The following is a 22,505-nucleotide window of genomic DNA, read 5'->3' as shown; positions in this document are numbered from 1 at the left end:
GGAGAACACAAAATTGATGATAAAAGTAAATTGGAAAGTTGTTTGAAATTACATGCCCTATCTGAATCATTACAGTTTATTTCTGACTAGACTGTCCCTAGAAAAATAGATATTTTTTTTTTTAAATGGGATAATAAAATAGCCTAAGTAAATATTAATCAAGTAATGTTGTTACTCATAAACAAATTATCTGAAGATAAAAAATTAAGGCTTGATCATAATCTACCAGAAGCAGCTTTTCCGGCTTTTTTTCAGGCCAAAAAAGGCTACTTTACGATTTGGCGCAATAACAATAGCCCGTTTTTGTCTCTCTCCCGCACTCTCAAACGAGTTTTCGAATCAATTTCTTCTATGGAACCGAAAAGTTCTTTGCAGTCACAATACTTTACCAAGTCATTTTTCAACAGCTTTTCAAGCCAAGTTTTGTTTTCTTTTTGAATCTGACCTCTTGAGGCACTTGATAAGTACTCGAAAAGGCATTTTGGACGTAACAGCTATGTTTATTTGCAAACAGTGTATTATCTTGCTCATGTGCAAAATAATCTAAGATGGCCTAAGGAGACATTCTAGAGGCTTAGTAGCATGCGTGGTATTGATTCATTAAAGTTCCATTCATCCCTATTGAAGAAGCTGCCTATAATGAACAGGGCACACATTTACATATGTACAGGTTCTGTTTACATTTGGCGTGAAATTAAAACAAAAGGAAAACTACGAGTCTCTATGTAAGACTTATAATATATACATTTACTGGATTTTAACATTATTAAACTGTAGATTGTAAACCTGCTGCCTTGCTACATTATATCTGCCTAGGTGAGGGGACTTGCCTCCATGCCCACCAAGTACAAACTCACTCATTAGTGAACTTGTAAAATAGAATGAGCATTTGTGCTTTTGAGTTTAGTAATGTAGGTGCAGGTACTTTAAAAGGCACTCACATGATCAAGTTTGGACTCAGTGTGCATTGAGGCACGTCCCCTAAAAAACCCCGGTCAAGAAGTCACAATCTTCTTTAGGGGTCTCTTAGGAAGATACAATGTAGCAAGGAAGCAGGTTCCTGATTTACAGTTTAATTAACGTTAAAATCCAGAAAAAGAAGATATTATAATTTTGTTTGCATAGAAACTGGTTCCAGTCCACACCAAAATGGAAATGGTGCTTTAACAAACAATAGAAATAAATATAGTAAAAAACACAATACTTGTGTAAATCTAAACAAGATCATAGAGCAATTGAAAAATGGTACACAATCTGCATATCCTGACAAAATAAAATACACATTCAGATGGTTTTGCATTGGTGTGGATGGAAATGGATTACAATAGGTTCGTATAAAGGTCGAGAAGTGTTCCCCTTTTTAAAATACACCAGTTCTGCTAGTGAGTGTGACTTTTAATAAAAAAATGGAATATCATGTGTATATATTTATTGCATTCATATGGCTACTGAGTGTTGAGGATGTTTTCTGATGACAATAGGTTAACTCACAGTTTCTTTTCCAAAAAACGGAACTTAAAGAGACATAAAACGCAATTTTTTTCTTTCATGATTTAAAAAAAAACATCCAGTTTTAAACAACTTTCTAATTTACTCTATTTTGCTTCATTCTCTTGATATTCTTTGCTAAAAAAGCATATCTAGATATGCTCAGTAGCTGCTGATTGGTAGACCCATGTGCATTGCTATTTCTTTATCAAAGGATATCTAAAGAATGAAGCAAATTAGATGATAGAAGTAAATTGGAATGTTATTTAAAATTGCATTCTCTACCTGAATCATGAAAGAAAATGTTTGGGTTTAGTGTCCCTTTAATACATAAAAAGTCCTTTTCAGGAGCTTTTCTGTTGAAAACGTGTTCGCGGTGGTGGGGTTTTAATAACAACAAAGCAAAATAACATTGTGATCACTTGAAAAACTCGGCGACCAATTTGGGGCAAGTTTACAAGTGGTGCTCTAACTATTACGTGTGAGTGATAAGAGGTATATTTTGCGGCTCTTTGCGCGTGTCAGAAATAACTTGCGTATTATGAGTTGAAAGGGAACACATTTTCTTAAGCGCAGTTGACTTTAACATGCATTGGGTTGGCGCAACCTCAGAGCTCTGGTTAACTGTTACGCGAGACAACAAAGTGGCACAAAGCACATCAAAAATACATTGTACAGTACATTTACACCCATAATAACACTGTCTAATAAAATTATTTAAAAAATCAAGTGTTAGAAAAAAAGTGATGCAAAGACTTTAACATAGATACATACATACACATGTATGTATGTATATTTATATGTATATTCTGTATGTGTGAACAGATGTATTGATGTATTTACATGTGTATATATGTATTTACAGACATAAAAAGGCAATATCATTTGTAATAATTTGATATATTTACAGTAAATATTTCACATTCAAATGTTCTTTACATAAGGAAATCTCACCTAGATTACGAGTTTTGCGTTGCTGCTTTTAACGCTGAAAAAATGGCAATTTCAGCATAAAAGCAGTAACGCACTATTGGGAGTCATGTCGGTATAGCTATACCGCAAGCATTGTAGCTTGTAACGCAACATCAATCCCGCACTCAAAAAAATGACGTTTTTATGCGGGATTCCATAGCGCCGTTATTACAGGTTGTGTGGTGAGGCTAAAATGCTTACGTTATAGCCTATACCGTCACGATCCATACCGCCATCTGAAAGCAGTAGTTATGGATTTTGTATAACAAAAATGTTTCACAAAACTCATAACTAAAGTGTTACAAAGTACACTAACACGCATAAACTACCTATTAACCCCTAAATCGCCACCATCCCGCATTGCAAACACTATATTAAACCTATTAAACCCTAATCTGCCACCCACCCACATTGCAACTATTAAATAAAGTTATTAACCCCTAATCTGCCGCCCACCCACACACTATGAAAAAAAATAAAAAATCTAAGTTTACCAAAAATAATAAACACTAAAATCACGAAAAAAACCCCACTAAGATTACAAAAAAATAAACGAAATGATCAAAAATAAAAACAATTACACCCAATCTAATAGCCCAATAAAATTAAAAAGCACCCCTCAAAATAAAAACCCCCTAGCCTACAATAAACTACCAATAGCCCTGAAAAGGGCCTTTTGTAGGGCATTGCCCTAAAGAAATCAGCTCTTTTACCTTAAAAAAATACAAAGTCCGTCAACAGTAAAACCCACCACCCAACCAACCCCCCAAAACAATAAACCTAACTCTAAAAAAAACCTAAGCTACCTATTGCCCCTAAAGGGGCATTTATTTGTATGGGCATTGCCCTTAAAAGGCCATTTAGCTCTTTTGCATAGCCCTTAAAAGGGCATTTAGCTCTTTTTCAAGTGCCCATCCCTAATCTAAAAAAAAACCCACCAAAAATATTTTTAAAAAACACTGAAGTTGAATGCAAGGTAGCCGTTTCAAAATGGCGTCCCTTGCATTCCTATTGGCTGATTTGATTCTTCAAATTAAAATCAGCCAATTGGATGAGAGCTTCTGAAATCCTATTGGCTGTTCAAAACAGCCAATAGGATGAAAGCTACTAAAATCCTATTGGCTGATTTGAACAACCAATAGGATTTCATAAGTTCTCATCCTATTGGCTTATTTGAATTTGAAGAATCAAATCAGCCAATAGGAATGCAAGGGACGCCATAATGAAGAGGACGCTCCTCACAGGATAGAATCCAGGATAGCTCTGCTCCGCGCCACCGGGATGAAGATAGAAGACGCCCCCGGGATGGATAAAGAACTCGCCGTCTGGATGACGTCCTTGCCGCCTGGATGAAGACTTCTCAACACCTGGATGTCCGGACTTCAGAAACCATGAGTAGATCTTCTCGGGTTAGTGTTAGTTTTTGGGGGGGGTTGGGGGGGGGTTTTTTTTTAGATTAGGGATGGGCACTTGAAAAAGAGCTAAATGCCCATACAAATGCCCCTTTAGGGGCATTGGGTAGCTTAGGTTTTTTCTAGAGTTAGGTTTTTATTTTGGGGGTTGTTTGGGTTGTGGGTTATACTGTTGGGGGGACCTTGTATTTTTTACAGGTAAAAGAGGTGATTTCTTTAAGGTAATGCCCTACAAAAGGCCCTTTTAAGGGCAATTGATAGTTTATTATAGGCTAGGGTTTTTTTTGGGGGGGGGCTTTTTTACTTTTATAGAGCTATTGGATTAGGTGTAATTGTTTTTATTTTTGCTAATTTACTTTATTTCTTTTGTAATCTTTGTGTTTTTTATTTTTCATGATTTTAGTGTTTATTATTTTTGGTAAACTTAGATTTTTTTAAATTTTCGTAGGATTTGTTTTTTTTTCAGTTGTATTTTGAATTTGAATTTTTTTGGGGGAATGTGGGTGGGTGACAGATTAGGCTTTTGATTAAAATTTGTAATTTAGATATTTTAATTTAGTTTTTTTTTATTTTATTAAAATACTAAGATTAGGATAATTTATAGTTTAATGTTAGGTTTATTTTTATTTCACAGGTAAGTTTTTATGTGTTTAACCCTTTGAGTGCTAATGACGGCTCTGAGCCGTCACAGAGCTTCCCACTCTGGTGCTAATGACGGCTCAGAGCCGTCACTAGCACTCTCCAACCTTGGGGGAGATCTGGGGGCTCCCACCCACTCCTACCCCGGTGATCGTGCCTGTAGAGGGACAGGCATTGCCGGGGCTTCCAGTTTTGCGCGGTGACATCACACACAATAACGTGATGACGTCACTGTGTAACTTTATTTATACTTAACAATGTTAGGTATAGGAGTAGGGCGCATGCTGCTTAGAAGCCTGTATCTCCGGCATCTAAGCAGTGACAGACCCCCAAGACCCACCATTGGAAAGGTAATTACCTAACCTTTCCAACAGGGGGGAAAAAGTAAAAAAAATTGTTAAAAAAAAATAAAATAATCTTAGCACCCAGGTGGGAAAGTGCTTAGCACTCAAAGCGTTAAATAGAGTTATATTGTAATTTTAATTTAAAATTAGGGGTTGTTAGGTTTAGGGGCTAATAGTTTAATTTAGTGTTTTGCGATGTGGGGGGCTGGCGGTTTAGGGGTTAATAGGTTTATTTAGTGGCGGAGATGTGGGAGGCCGGAGGTTTAGGGGTTAATAACTTTATTTAGGGACAGCGATGTCGGGGAGTGGCGGAATAGGGGTTAATAGCTTTTATTAGTGGCGGCGATGTCAGGGGCAGCAGATTAGGGGTTAATAACTTTATTTAGGTGGCGGCGATGTCGGGCCAGGGCTATTTTTACATTTTTGCGGTGTTTGTGTTTAGCTGTAATTTTTCTCTTACTCATTTACTGTACCCACACATATTATATACCGTTTTTCTCGCCATTAAATGTACTTTATAAAGATACAATTATTTTCATCATATCTTATAATTTACTGTCAAAAAATTATGAAATATGAGGAAAAAATTAAAAAAACACACTTTTTCAAACTTTGACCCCCAAAATCTGTTACACATCTACAACCACCAAAAAACACCCATGCTAAATAGTTTCTACATTTTGTCCTGAGTTTAGAAATACCCAATGTTTACATGTTCTTTGCTTTTTTTGCAAGTTATAGGGCAATAAATACAAGTAGCACTTTGCTATTTCCAAACCAATTTTTTTCAAAATTAGCGCTAGTTACATTGGGACACTGATATCTTTCAGGAATCCCTGAATATCCCTTGACATGTATCCCAAAGTATTGATCTAGGCCCATTTTGGTATATTTCATGCCACCATTTCACCACCAAATGCGATCAAATACAAAAAATCATTCACTTTTTCACAAATTTTTTCACAAACTTTCAGTTTCTCACTGAAATTATTTACAAACAGCTTGTGCAATTATGGCATAAATGGTTGTAAATGCTTCTCTGGCATCCCCTTTAATCAGATCAGAAATAGCAGATATATATGGCTTTGGCATTGCTTTTTGGTAATTAGAAGGCCGCTAAATGCCAAGGCGCACCACACGTGTATTATGCTCAGCAGTGAAGGGGTTAATTAGGGAGCATGTAGGGAGCTTTTTGGGGTAATTTTAGCTTTAGTGTAGTGTAGTAAACACTTCTTGGTTTACTCGATGTACACCAAATAAAGTTCACTTACAGCCACGGAAAAATAACATGCCCCTTTTCCGGATATAACAACTTTAAGGACCTTGGATGTGGAGGATTCCTTAACACAAACAAGCTATAGTAATGTATTAATGGACTTACGAGTCACGTTTTTACAAATGCAAAGCATTTTCTATGGAAATAAGTGGTTAACAACACTATGCCATTTAAGTGGTTAACAACACTGTTGCCATTTAACTGTGAAAAGCAAGTTGCATGGATCCCCATTTATTACCCATGGTAGCAGATGCCTGTAAGAGTGCAGGGCTACCCTCTGGCAGGGGTGTTGCAATTTAGCGTTAAATTTGAAGATTCTTTGTATCAAGTTAACCTTATGTGAGCTGGCCAGCTTTTGTCTATTCATTTTACATATTGTATGTAAGATGTATAAGATTATTTGCACATAATAAATGATTTTGCATCTAATACGTATAAGGTTTCGTTTAGGGGACCCAGCTGTTGTGTAATTTGCACCGGAGTGAAAATGACCAAAATACATTTTATTTTTTGATTTTTCCGAATATGAGTGATTGACTAAGTTATTTCATACAAGTAACTTGAGTGCTGAAATCCCTGGCTTTTGTGGGGTCACGATAGTGTTCCCCAGTGTTTCTTTCTGTTTCTTTAAGTCTAGATATTCCTATATATATATATATATATATATATACATATATATATATATATATATATATATATATATCTGCATATACTGTATATATACCTATATAATGATCAGTGTTCCCTCTAAGGCCAGTTTTATGTGCGGCCCAGCAATGAAATAGTTAATTAGGTAACCGCACCCTGCAATTAGCAAACACTGCTCAATGCGGACTTTAAGGTATGGTTCTCTTGTTAACTGTTTCATTGCCGGGCCGCACACAAAACTGGCCTTAGAGGGAACACTGATAATGATATATATATATATATATATATATAAAACAGAAAAATGGGGAGAGGAACCAACAAATTATTTTTAATCAAACTTTAGTATGGTGCAAACCCTGAAAAACACATGTATAGACTCAAAAGACAAAAGGAAGAGAAAAAAAGGGGGTACACTTACGTAGCCTCTCAATAAAGCCAGGGATTTCAGCACTCAAAAATTCTAATTATTGCAATAAAATAAATAATTCAGTCGCCGAAATAAATTATTTGATTGCTTGAAATAAATTTGTGCGACTGAATTATTTATTTTATTGCAATAATTAGAATTTTTGAATCCCTGGCTTTATTAAGAGGCTACGTAAGTGTACCCCCTTTTTTCTCTTCCTTTTGTCTTTTGAGTCTATATATATATATATATATAGTTTAACAAAAAAACATCAGAAATATGTAGAAATATTTTTTAAGAATATAAAGAACATAATCTGCTATGTGAAGAACATTGAAATGCTAAATATTAATATTTCATGTCGGGTTAGCTCACTTGATTAAGCACGATTGGCTTTGCTTGCGAGTCTATGGGGGAATACGTTAACAATTTTGCGATATTCAAAGTTTAACTTTTTGCGTGTGTTGGGTTAGTGCATGTACGCAAACTTTTAACTTTCAACTTGAGAGCAACCCAACGCGCAAAAAGCCTTTATCTAGAGAAGAAAACTTGCGAGCGGGAGCGCTAAATAGCGTGCCACTCCTAATCTAGTCCTTGGTCAGAAAGCAAAAAGCCTTTTTGGGAGCAAGTCGCTGACAGATTGATATTTCTATGCATATACTCGTCAAGCGTGTAATATGCTTTTTAATTTTGCATAATCAGAAACTGCATTAAAACAAATGAAGCTACACTATTGATGCATACCAGAATAGCAAGGAACAACTTAATATGTCTAGCATAGCTATGCATGGTTAATTCATGCTTCTTGAGGACTTTTGTCCCATCGTGTGCTTAATTTAAATACCATCATAAACTTATCTATTCCAAGGAACTGGATACAAATATTCTCTGCCAAATAAATCACAAAAACAAAGGTGCCTCCTAGTGTGATATAGTAAGAGCAAACAAGTAATGTGATAGTTGATATGGTACTCACAAATAGAGCAGCACTCAGTTGTGCTAAATCAGGCAGACTGGGGTCTCACAGTGTCCTTACTGTTGCTGCCAGATTACTGGTAACTCCTTTGTCCAACAGGACCGAAATAAGCTCAGACTCTCAGGATGAAGTAATAAAACCACAATTTAATGGCAAATTTAAAAATCAAAGTGTCTACAATATAACACTTGATATTTAAAACAAATAAACAACGCGTTTCTCAAGACTTTTATCTTTTTCACTTTTTATTACCTTTTTTTTTGCAGATATTATCTTACAGATATTTCTTTGACTTTTTGTAATATTATATTATATCACATTTTTTAATTGTCTTTTATATTTATCACTTTAGGTCATTTGTTGGTTATATAATATAGATGTGCATACCTATATATATTTAGATCTTGGGAATAAGTGACCCCCTTCACTCTTCACCCATTTGGGTATCTTTTGCACCCCCTAGAGCTAACACAGTGGAAGTGTGTTGCAGATTGTTTTCTATTCCAAAGAAGTGGGTTTAAGGATCCTCAGTTGAACCATTTTTTATTTTCTTTTAAACCTATAACAAGATGTAAAATACCTATCAATAATGACTAAAATGTTTTTTTTTACAGTTAGCTTTGAGCATAACATCATGTGCATTGTCTTTTTAGAAAAAATAATATACATATTTGCAGATTTGATAAATATTCTTAGGACATAATTGGTCAATATATCTATATATATATATATATATATATATATATATATATATATATATATATATATATATATATATATATATATATATATATATATATAAAAAGATAGATAGATAGATAGATAGATAGATAGATAGATATACATATAGATTATATATATATATATATATAAAAAGATAGATAGATAGATAGATAGATAGATAGATAGATAGATAGATAGATAGATAGATAGATAGATAGATAGATAGATAGATAGATATACATATAAATTATATATATATATATATACAGTATATATATATATAAATACTATAAATATATATATATATATATTGTATAAGTATTCCAAAAATACCTGCGCATCTAGTTATCCACATTCTCCATTTAAATATGTATGCCCTACTTACTGATATAATACATTATAGTAACACAGGTGTGTGAGTCTTCGTTTTTATTTTTTAAAGCACAGTTTGCCATTTATTTTTCTACAGCACTAAGTTCTGTTATTACCTTGTAGGTTATATGACCCTTCCGTCCAGATGGTTTACAAAAAAGGACTTTCAGAGTTACAGGGTTTGTAAGTGGATAGTACAAGATTTAATATAGTTCCTGTGTTCTTGTAGTCCTTCCAACTGCATTTCCCTTGAGTCTCCTTATTATAAAGGAGAGAAAAAAACACATAGGTCTAGACATGGCAGGGAAAGTAATTAAGGAAGAATAGGCTGGAGGGAATTCGGTCCCAATAGAATAGAAAGTGCAAAAATGTAACATCCTGAGTCAGGATTCTTACATTTTAACTATGGCATCAATTTATTGGGTTGGGAAGGTCTACTAATATATGCTACTGTTGCTATATTGCTACAAAACTTAATGATAACAATAATTATATTTTATTATATACTTTAAATTCACTGACATTGAAAAGTGCTGAACTTTTAACTCATTGACACTTGCTTGCATAACATGTAAGCTCCATTGACTTGTAGGTAAAGAGTTATCATTCTTTATCTATCACGTATTCATTCTAATACTTTGGAAATCGTTGATAGTTATCATCATAAATCATAACCATCCAAGGACTTGTCTACCTATAGATAAGATAAAATATAGGAAAGAATGGATCTGAAGAAATGTAATCAAATAAGCTTTTTAGCAAAACTATAGAACACTGTATCAACATTGTATTGTATTTATATGTTTCCTGAAGCAGTTACACCACTACTGCGAAGAATGATTTTATTCTATTAAATACTGTTTTTTCATATCTTTATTCTGAAAGAAACTTTGACGGAAGATGTAGAATATACCAAATATCATTAATTTAAATGCTGCACAATGGTGAAATATGAAAAACATAAATGCAATTCATCACTGTAAAATATCAGCTTTATCATGAATGATTTGTATCTATTACAATAGCCATTATTTCTGAGTGCTTGAAAATAAAATAATGCACAGTGTGATTAAGTTGCATCAGACTAATTAAAACCATTTAGCTATAAAATGTGACCATGTGTGGTTGCTGGACTGAGCTCACAGCTGGGAGTTAACATCCCAGATCTGCAGATGATGCTGCAAGCTCCTTCAAACAAGTCCCATAACACAATCAAATTATATAATTATAGTCTTACATTTGAAGCTCTCGTCTACCCAATTCTCAAATCTCTCTGTAACTTTCCAATTATTGCTTCCTAATTTTTTTTAATATATTTTCAGTTAAAGAGAAAGTCAATCCTAACGTTGTACAAACACTAGGATTGACTATTGAAACAAATAAAGGGGACTTTCATTCATGAAGTATAAGGTACTTCATGAATGAAAGTTCCCTTTATTTGTTTCAATAGTCAATCCTAGCGTTTGTAAAACGCTAGGATTGACTTTCACTTTAATGTAATATTACGTTTTCAGTAATAACTGTTAACCGTTGTTAGTGTAATTGTTACAAATTGAAAGATAGATACAATGATGGAAAAGTCAGAGGACTTAAAATGTGTGTGTGTGTGTGTGGGGGGGGTGTTTTTGTGTTTTTAACACTTCCCTGTCAGGAATTATATTTCTACATAGGAACAAAGTACAAATTAAAAAAAATTGGAAATCACACGATCGTTCATATATATTTGATCGTAATATTTTTGTTTTGTATTGGTCGTACTGTTGCCATTACATACTACTACCCTGAGTCTGGGTTACATTCCCTCTTCTTTTTGTTTTCAACAGATATTTTGGATTTGGTGTATTGATACCTCTATATGAAAGCACACTGAAGGCAAAGCCTTTTAAAGTGGTATTATTCTGATGTCATTATAATCAATGGGGATACAAAACTGTAAGTAAAGCCTTTTTCTGACATTTGGCATTTGGCACAAACAATATTAATTCTTTTTAACTTTAGACATTTGTTTGGATTGTACTGACTTTTTGGGAACCTGAGATCTATTCACATAACTAACATATGCATCTTAAAGGACTCCATACACTATGGTTTACAAAAATATCTGAAACTACACAGACACCAAACTAGCCTACATCCTAGTATAACCGTGTACTTCTCCAAAGGGAAAGCTAGTTGGATGGTCCTAGGTCATACTATGACCACCCATATGAATAATTGTGAAAATGTTTAATATATTTTGTTTTTATAGATCTTGAGTTTCACTACAGATATTATTTCAAAGCATTTGTTGGTCTTTGTGTTTTTAATGATTAAAATACACGTATACAATGTTACAATTACTATGGACCATTTATACGTGTATTATGGTTGTTATTATAATGGGCATTACTAACCTCTTGTTTTACTTTGCAAATATAGGATTTTTCACATGTTCCATATAAAGGTACAAATCATAAGTTAGATTTTTTTAATGCTGAATATTGTCTTAACCAGCTCTTTTATTTGCAGCATTTTGAAACCTGCCCTACTTATTTTATTTGTTGGCCTCTCTAGGGAGAGTGTGGCAAGTACAACATTTATAAACAAACAGAGTGGGGTCTAATGTGCTCTTAAATAATAATGAGAAAATTCTGCTATAACAAACCAGAACATTGCTAAATAAATACGAGTTAGAATAAAACATAATCAACTCAAATAGAAAGATTTATTAACAACAATATTCACAACAAATAAGGGACAATTAGAATAAAAACCAAGGCTTATGACAAATTTTTTTAAAAAAAAATAAATAAATATATATATATATATATATATATATATATATATATATATATTGTATAGGTCTGTAACATTTCCCATGAGTTGAAAAGAAAACCACTGACCATACCCCATATACATCCCTCTAAGGGGTAAATGAGCCTCGACTCAATCTGAGAACCCCTCTTTCTAAAGAATCAAATGCACATCTTCAATCTTCAACCACCTTCAGTGGAGGTAAAGACAAGACCTAGGTATGTGTGATGTAGGAATAGTTTTATAGGGCTCTTGGGGTACGGGAATTTTTGCCTCCTTCTAGTGGTAGGGAAGAGTATTTCCCAGGTGTAATGGATCGTGGACTCTCACCACCTGTATGAGACATAGCTGACACTGGTGGATTGAGCTGCTGAAAGGAGTATATATATATATATATATATATATATATATATATATACATATATACTGTATATATATATATATATGTATATATATATATATATATATATATATATATATATATATATATATATATTGTCTCCTTCCACAAAGTCCTCTTTTTTGGAGTCTCTGCAGGCTGTATGGGTTTTCTGGCCTTCCTTGTTTACGCAGTCCTATTTCCTAAGGTAGAAGAGAGATCATTACTCGAGGTATCTTCATGTGGTTTGTGCCCCATTGTATTTTCTGTAATGTTGACACTGACTGCTCTCCATGCCCATTTATTATTAACAGTTAATAAATAACTGAAGCTGCTCAATGATTTGTTATTCTCTTTTATATAGTCACTTGTGGTAAAGCCTGAAAGAAATATACCTATCTATCCCTATACCTCTATTCATCTATCCCCCTATTCCTCTGTCCCTGTCCCTATCCTCCTGTCTCTATCCCCCTGTCCCCATCCTCCTGTCCCTATGTCCCTATCCCCCTGTCCCTATCCCCCTTTCCCCCTATCCCCCTGTCCCTATCCCCGGGACCCTATTCCCATTTCCCCCTACCCCTATGTCCCTACCCCATGTCCCTATCCCTCTGTCCCCCTGTCTCTATCCCCCTGTCCCCCTATCCACTTTTCCAATAACTAAAATTAAAAAAATTAAAAATCTAATGGCTAGATTACGAGTTTTGCGTTAGGGTAAAAAATCATCGTTAAGAGGTCCTAACGCTGCTTTTTTAAGCCCGCTGGTATTACGAGTCTTGCAGGTTTAGGGTCACCGCACACTTTTTTGGCCTTACCGCAAAGCGACTTGCGTAAACTTTGTAAAGTCTTTTTTCTATGGGACTTCCATAGCGCCGGTATTACGAGTCTGTCCTGGGAGGCCAAAAAGTGAGCGGTACACCCTCTACCTCCAAGATTCCTAATGCATTTAAAAGTCAGTAGTTAAGAGTTTTATGGTACAACGCTGTAACATAAAACTCACAACTAAAGTGCTAAAAAGTACACTAACACCCATAAACTACCTATTAACCCCTAAACCGAGGCCCTCCCGCATCGCAAACACTATAATAAAAAATGTAACCCCTAATCTGCTGCTCCGGACACCGCCGCCACCTACATTATATTTATTAACCCCTAATCTGCCGCCTCAATGTCGCCGCAACCTACCTACACTTATTAACCCCTAATATGCCGCCCCCAATGTCGCTGCCACTATAATAAACATATTAACCCCTAAACCTAAGTCTAACCCTAAACCTAAAACCCACTAACTTAAATATAATTTAAATAAATCTAAATAAAATTACTATCATTAACTACATTATTCCTATTTAAAACTAAATACTTACCTATAAAATAAACCCTAAGATAGCTACAATATAACTAATAGTTACATTGTATCTAGCTTAGGGTTTATTTTTATTTTACAGGCAAGTTTGTATTTATTTTAACTAGGTAGAATAGTTATTTTATTTATTATAGAATGCGAGCCAATAGGATTTTTTCTAACTTAATTCAAATTGGCTAATAGAATTCTATCAGCCAATCGGAATCTATGGGACGCCATCTTGGATGACGTCACTTAAAGGTACCTTCATTCAGCTTTAGTCGTCGCCAGAAGAGGATGATCTGCGTTGGATGTCTTGAAGATGGACACGCTCCGTGCCGGATAGATGAAGAGAGAAGATGCCGTCTGGATGAAGACTTCTGCCCGTCTCCCGGCTTCGTTGAGTACTTCGGCCCTGCTTGGATGAAGACGTCTCCCGGTAAGTCGATCTTCAGGGGGTTAGTGTTTTTTTAAGGGTGTATTGGATGGGGGTTTTTTTTAGGTTAGGGACTTTGGGCGGCAATAGAGCTAACTGCCCTTTTAAGGCCAATACCCATCCAAATGCCCTTTTCAGGGCAATGGGGAGCTTAGGTTTTTTTTAGATAGTATTTTATTTGGGGGGTTGGTTGTGTGGGTGGTGGGTTTTACTGTTGGGGGGTTGTTTGTATATTTTTTTACACGTAAAAGAGCTGATTACTTTGGGGCAATGCCCCGCAAAAGGCCCTTTTAAGGGCTATTGGTAGTTTAGTTTAGGCTAGGGTTTTTTTTTATTTTGGGGGGCTTTTTTTATTTTAATAGGGCTATTAGATTAGGTGTTATTAGTTTAAATATCTGTAATTTGTTTATTATTTTCTGTAATTTAATGTTTGTTTTTTTGTACTTTAGCTAATTTTATTTATTTTAGGTAATTGTATTTAATTTATTTAATTTATTTAATTATAGTGTAGTGTTAGGTGTTAGTGTAACTTAGGTTAGGTTTTATTTTACAGGTACTTTGTATTTATTTTAGCTAGGTAGTTATTAAATAATTAATAACTATTTAATAGCTATTCTACCTAGTTACAATAAATACAAACTTGCCTGTAAAATAAAAATAAATCCTAAGCTAGATACAATGTAACTATTAGTTATATTGTAGCTAGCTTAGGGTTTATTTTATAGGTAAGTATTTAGTTTTAAATAGGAATAATGTAGTTAATGATAGTAATTTTATTTAGATTTATTTAAATTATATTTAAGTTAGTGGGTGTTAGGTTTAGGGTTAGACTTAGATTTAGGGGTTAATAACTTTAATATAGTGGCAGCGACGATGGGGGCGGCAGATTTGGGGTTAATAAATGTAAGTAGGTTGCGGCAACATAGGGGGCAGCAGATTAGGGGTTAATAAATATAATGTAGGTGTCGGCGATGTTGGGGCAGCAGATTAGGGGTTAATAAGTGTAAGATTAGGGGTGTTTAGACTCGAGGTTCATGTTAGAGTGTTAGGTGTAAGCATAAATTTTATTTCCCCATATGAATCAATGGGGCTGCGTTACTGAGTTATACGCTGCTTTTTTGCAGGTGTTAGACTTTTTTTCAGCCGGCTCTCACTGTTGATTCCTTTGTTGAAATCGTGCACGAGCACGTTACACCAGCTAACCGCTGACTTAAGCAGCACTGGTATTGAAGTGAGATTTGGAGCAAAATTTTGCGCTACGCTCACTTTTTGTCTTTTAACGACGGGTTTCTGAAAACTCGTATCACCAGTGTTGCATGTCAGTGAGCGGTGATAGAAAACTGCTCGTTAGCACGGCATAGCCTCTAACGCAAAACTCGTAATCTCACAGTAAATTTACAAAAAATTAAAAAAGCTAAGATTACTGGAAAAAAAATTTAATTATCCAAAATATTAAATAAATATTCCTAATCTAATACCACCTTTTTTTTAAAAAAAAAAAAGCCACCCGAAAATAAAACCCTAATCTAAACTACCAATAGCACTTAAAAGGGCCTTTTGTAGGGCATTGCCCTAAGTTAAACAGCTATTTTACCTAAAAAATTACTAAGCCCGCCTCTAACATTAAAACCCCCCACCCACCAAACCCACCAAAATAAAAAAAAACTAACACTAATAAACCTAAACTACCCATTGCCCCTAAAGGGGTATTTGTATGGCCATTGCCCTTAAAAGGGCATTCAGCTCTTTTTCAAATTGCCCAAAAAACTCTAATTAAAAAAATAATAAATCCCATCCCCAAATTTAAAAAAAAACCACTAAAGCCCCAAATAGGTACTCACGGTTCCTAAAGTCCGGCGGAGAAGGTCTTCTTCCAGGCAGGTCCATCATCTTCATCCACAGCAAAGGCGTTGCAGAGCGGAGATGAGGAGCGGTGTTCCCAGATGTGGCGATCCTTGGCGGCGGCGATCATCGGCGGTGTTCACCAACCAATAAGATTTCAGTTTCTCTCATCCTATTGACTGTTCACCGGCCAATTAGATTTTAGTTGCTGTCATCCTATTGGCTGATATGAAAATGTCAACCAATAGGAATTGAAGATACCCCAATAAATATGGGGTACCTTGTATTTAATATCAAGTGTGCGGTGGACGATCGCATGAAGAGGAGCCTCCACACCATTGAGAAGTGCCGCCACCGAGGACTGTCGCTGCCAAGGATCGCCACATCTGGGAACACAGCTCCGCTCGACGCCGCCTTCGCTGTGGATGAAGATGATGCACCCGCCTGGAAGAAGATCTTCTCCCCCGGACTTCAGGAACCGTGAGTACCTATTTGGGGCTTTAGTGTTAGGGTTTTTTTACAAATTTTGGGGGGGGGGGTTTATTTTTGTAATTAGGGTTTTTTGGGCAATTTGAAAAAGTGCTGAATGCCCTTTTAATGGCAGTAAAAAAGAGCTGAATGCCCTTTTAAGGGCAATGCCCATACAAATGCCCCTTTAGGGGCAATGTGTAGTTTAGGTTTATTTGTGTTAGGTTTTTTTTTATTTTGGGGGGTTTGGTGGGTGGGGGCGTTTTAATGTTAGAGCGGGGCTTAGTATAATTTTAATGTAAAAGAGCTGATTTTTTTAGGGCAATGCCCTACAAAAAGTCCTTTTAAGGGCTATTGGTAGTTTATTCTTAGATTAGGGGTATTTTTATTTTGGGGGGGCTTTTTTATTTTCATAGGGATTAGGTTTATTTTTTTTATTTTGGATAATGTGGTGCGGCCAGGTGTACATGTGATGACAGGAAGTGGCCCTTATCTGATGAAGCAGCAGCCATAGGCCGGGCGGGATGTCACATGTGCCATGTCATGTGGTGCAAGAAGGCTTATCGCAGGGAAGAAATAGTGAGAAGCGGCCGACATGGAGATAAGTAAGTCATAGTGTTTTTAAGCACAATCACACATAAGACTATTAATATCGCCATATCCTTGGTGAGGTAGTCAGGTCAGTGGTCTCATGAGATCACAGTAAAAGAGTTCATGACCTCAGCACTGTTGATGCTGATTGGTTGCAGTTAATTTCTTCATTTTTCTGGGTTTTTTTTACCTGCAGCTGGACAGCAGCTGAAGTATAACTTTTTACACAGAACTTACTCTGGTGAGCTGAGGAAATTGTGAGGTACAATATATTCCTTTTTTACATAGAAATGCTCAGGCGATATTTTCCTGTCAGCTTTTTACAGTTAAACTGCATCAGTTTCAAGTGATTTAGCATATGAGTATTATGTCCCTTTAAATAGAAGTAATAGGGGCAGAGGTCAGCAGTAAATAAGGATTTTATTGTTAATGGAACAGTTTGTGTATATGCTGCAGCTGTTCACAGCAGGGCACATCCTTTTAACCCCTTTGCTCCTAGAACAGATGGGCTGCTTAATGTTTGTATATTCTCTGTTTAGGAGACTGTTTAAATGTGACATAACCAACAAAAGGAGTGTGTATCCAGCACCAAAGTCCCCAAAGTGTGCAAAAAGCTGTGAGGTGTAAACTGCCAAACACCAATAGATAATGTCAAATGTAGAAAATCACAGCAGCACCACTTGTAATATTAAATTTCTTATTTTATTCCATAACACAAGGATAAAAAAGCATAGAAACAGAACGACGTTACGGCTTATGCACCCTTATTCATGTTCATATAAACGAAGAATTTGAATATTACAAGTGGTGATGCTGTGATTTTCTACATTTGACATTAAATGTGACATAACAGGGGGAAAATCTTTCTATTCTTTTGGTCTACTCTCCCTCTTATATTTTCTTTCCTTATCACTCATCTCTCCTTCACTATGTCACCTTCTCCACTCTTATCTCTCCCCCTATCTCTTGTCTCTCTGTCTCCCACTTTCCCCTTTCACTTTTTTATCATATTTCTCCTCTTCCTCCATTATTTCAATATTTCTGTTTTTTATGTGGAAGATAACTGTCACCAGTGAGATACAGTGCCATTTAAACCTACAATTCAGAAATATTAATTCAAATAAATACAATGAATTATTATACAGTAGCACACTACAATTTCTAGCTCCTAAATTTAGCTAATTTTGAATAAATTTGTTATTTTATATGTCTGTGCATACATGTATGTGTGTATGTCTGTGCATATATATATATATATATTTAGCAAAGATGTGCACTCTCACTTAATTGCAGCAACCAGGGTGCTAGTAGAATTAAATATAGCATCAAAAAAAGGACCTTGCACTCGCTGGATTTTTCAACAAAAGTTTGTTGAAAAATCCAGCGAGTGCAAGGTCCTTTTTTTGATGCTATATATATATATATATATATATATATATATATATATATATATATATATATATATATATATATATATATATATATATATATATATATATATATATATATATAAAATATATATATGTGTGTGTAAGTCTTTTCATATATATATATATATATATATATATATTTATATATATTTAAATATATACTGTATATATATGTGTGTAAGTCTGTGCATATATATATATATATATATATATATATATATATATTAAAATATATATGTGTATGTAAGTCTTTTCATATATATATATATATATATTTATATATATTTAAATATATACTGTATATATGTGTGTGTAAGTCTGTGCATATATATATAAATATATATATATATATATATATATATGTGTGTGTGTGTGTAAGTGTTTTCATATATATATATATATATATATATATATATATATATATATATATATATATATATATATATATATATATATATATAAATAAATATATATATATATATATGTATATATATATATATATGTGTGTGTGTGTAAGTTTGTGCATATGTGTGTGTACGTTTGTGCATATACTGTAGGTGTGTGTAAGTCTGTGCATATATGTGTGTGTAAGTCTGTGCAAATATTTGTGTGTGTGTAAGTCTGCAAATATTTGTGTGTGTGTGTAAGTCTGTGCAAATATCTGTGTGTGTGTGTGTAAGTCTGTGCATATTTGTGTATGTTTAAGTCTGTGCAAATATTTGTGTTTGTGTGTGTGTAAGTCTGTGCATATATGTTTGTGTAAGTATGTGCATATATGTTTCTGTGTAAGTCTGCCCATATATGTGTGTGTTTAAGTCTGTAAATGTGTATGTGAGAGAGGGTGCAAGTCTGTGCATGTGTGAGTAAGTCTGTATGTACGTGTGTGAGTTAGTGTCTGTGTGTTTATATACTATGGTGTTAGAAACATTAAATGTTTTTGTCATTTAAACAAGTACATTATACTTGTCATGTATACATTAAAAAAGAAAGGTGGTGTATGTGTGTGGGGGTGGGGTGGGGGTGGAGTGGGCTGCTTTGCCTGAAAATGCCCAGGCCTATTTTTGGTACCAGTCCGGCCCTGCATGCAGACAACATTCTTTTGGCTGCCTTGCGCTGCCAACATTCCTTTGAAGATGCGTGCGCAACTGCCGATGGGGACGGACGCATTACAAACGCGATTATAGTATAGATCAGGCTCCCTTATGCTGTTATCCTTGTGCTGGTATTAACGGTATCCAGCTTGTCTTGCACCAGCTTGTTGTGTTGTACCAGCTTGAAGCAGAACTCCCTGAGATCCTGGTAGAACTGCTGATCCTCATTTTGGCTATCTGTTGCTAAGGTAATAAGTTTTCCTCCTGTTGAAAATACATTTTAGTTTGCTGCTCCTCGTTACCTTCCTAATTAGCCTCCTTCTGATGGTCACTGTGGTTGGAAATGAAGTGGCCTGATAGAGGTCAAACACAAAGGGCTAGTTTACAAGTAGCACTCTAAATAAAAAAAATTCCTGTCGCTTAATTACCGCTCAAAGTAAACTATTAACGTGGGCGGGTCAGCAAGTGTATCACAAGTTGAAAGCACATTGTTTATGCACACAATACCCTATGCATGCTAACTTCAGGACTTAGGATATCATGACCACATTATTTTTTTCTTCCCATTGACTTTAATGAAGCGCGCTTTTAAAAAAACAAAAAAAAAACGTATTGCTCGCAAGCTAACCTGACACTGCATTAGACATACACCGCTAAACCTAAAGGTTGCTATGAATATTTAACATTCCAATGTTCTTCACATAAAATATTTTTTTTTAAATATAAATTTCTTAATATATCTGATACTTTTTTTGTAAAATATATATCAATACCTATATGTATGAATATATACAGGTATGCATATATACATATACTGTATATATATTGGAATATATATTTAAAAATACAAATAAAATTTTCTACTATGTAAAGAACACTGGAATGTGAAATATTTAAATTAAAAACACAGTAAAAAAACATTATTAAATATGAAAATTGATTAAAATGTTTTTACAAATGTTAAGGTATTTCAGTGGAAAGGGCTCCAAAGTGTGTGTGTGTGTGTATATATATATATATATATATATATATATATATATATATATATATATATATATATATATATATATATATATATATATATATATATATATATATATATATATATATATAATATATATACAGCCATTTCCAGCCATTTCCATATACAGCCATTTCCATCCACCAACACCTTGTCATATATACAGCCATTTCCATATACAGCCATTTCCATCCACCAACACCTTGTCATATGTTTTATTAATAATTTTTATCAGAAAGTATTTATGAGTGTAACACTTTATTTTAATGTATTTATGTTGTGTTTGGTGCACATTTTTTTTTACCCCTTACACTTTTGCGCTGGGTCTTCAGTCACGCAAACACACACTAATTTAATTTGCGCTCAAGCCAACGCGTTTACTTTCAACTTGTAATATGCGCACAACTTGCAATCTATCCCATAATATATCGGCAACTCAGTGTCAGATGTTAAAAAAAAAACATACCCTCAGTGTCATTGGTTTGGACAGTCTCTATCAAGGGTTTCTTGCACTGTCCTCTCATCTTCAATTCATTGACTCTTTTGCACTAAAACAACCAAAACAATAGTTTATCATTATTATACCTCACTCATGAAACACAACCAAAAATAAATTAACAATATATTTATATTTAGCTATTTATGAATACTACAGTCATTGCCAATATGCATCTTTAATTACAACATAACACCTTTTGTTATGAAAGAGCAAGTAAATTTATAGGCTTACTACATTCAGTTTCTCTGTTTTAAGTATCTCTGTTTAAGAATAAAGTTTGATCACTAAGGGAGGTTTTAAATTGTTTGCTGCATAAGGGTTGCAAAGTTTTAAACTTTGGGGTCCATTTATCATTGTGCGGATGGATATGATCCGCTATAGCGAACCATGTCCGCCGCACATCGATAAATGCCGACAGCTTATGCTGTAGGCATTTATCATTGCACCAGAGCAGACAGACTGGTTATGGAGCAGCGGTCTTTAGACCGCTGCTTCATAACTTTTGTTTCTGGCGAGCCTGAAGACTCGCCAGAAACACGGGCTCCGTTCGGAGCTTGATAAATATTACCCTATATATTTAACTGTTTTATTTAAGCTTGTTTTTAATTGTTTTTTTTTTCTCCTACCTTCTTCTTTGTGTGTGAGTTATTAACAGGAGGGGTTATTTTCATCTGCGTGGGTCCCAACAAACACTATAAATTTAACATATTAATTCTCTGCTCATTTGAGGCTTCGTGAATTCAGTTTCTCTGTTTTAAGTAAGTTTCTCGGTTTAAGTATAGAGTTGGAGTACTTACGGCTAGATTACGAGTTTTGCGTTATGAGGGATGCGGTGCTAACTTGCACGTTATTGTCACTGCTCACTTACCTACAGTGCTGGTATTACAGGTTTTCCTAAACCCGGCGTTAAAAGGCAAGAAGTGAGAGTAGAGCAAAATTGTGCTCCATACCGCACTCCAATACCAGCGCTGCTTAAGTCAGCGGTGAGCTGGTTGTACGTGCTCGTGCACGATTTCCCCATAGACATCAATGGGGAGAGCCGGCTGAAAAAACGCCTAACACCGTAACGCAGCCCCATTGATTCCTATGGGGAAATTAAATTTATGTTTACACCTAACACCCTAACATGAACCCCGAGTCTAAACAACCCTAATCTTACACTTATTAACCACTAATCTGCCACCCCGACATCGCCGACACCTACATTATACTTATTAACCCCTAATCTATCGCTACAGACATCGCCGACACCTACATTATACTTATTAACCCCTAATCTGCTGCCACCAACATCGCCGACACCTACATTATATTTATTAACCCCTAATCTCCCGCCCCCAATGTCGCCGCAACCAAC

This window comes from Bombina bombina, chromosome 6, assembly GCF_027579735.1.
Source record: "Bombina bombina isolate aBomBom1 chromosome 6, aBomBom1.pri, whole genome shotgun sequence".
NCBI classification, from domain to species: domain Eukaryota; kingdom Metazoa; phylum Chordata; class Amphibia; order Anura; family Bombinatoridae; genus Bombina; species Bombina bombina.
Note: the sequence above shows the minus strand (reverse complement) of the source record.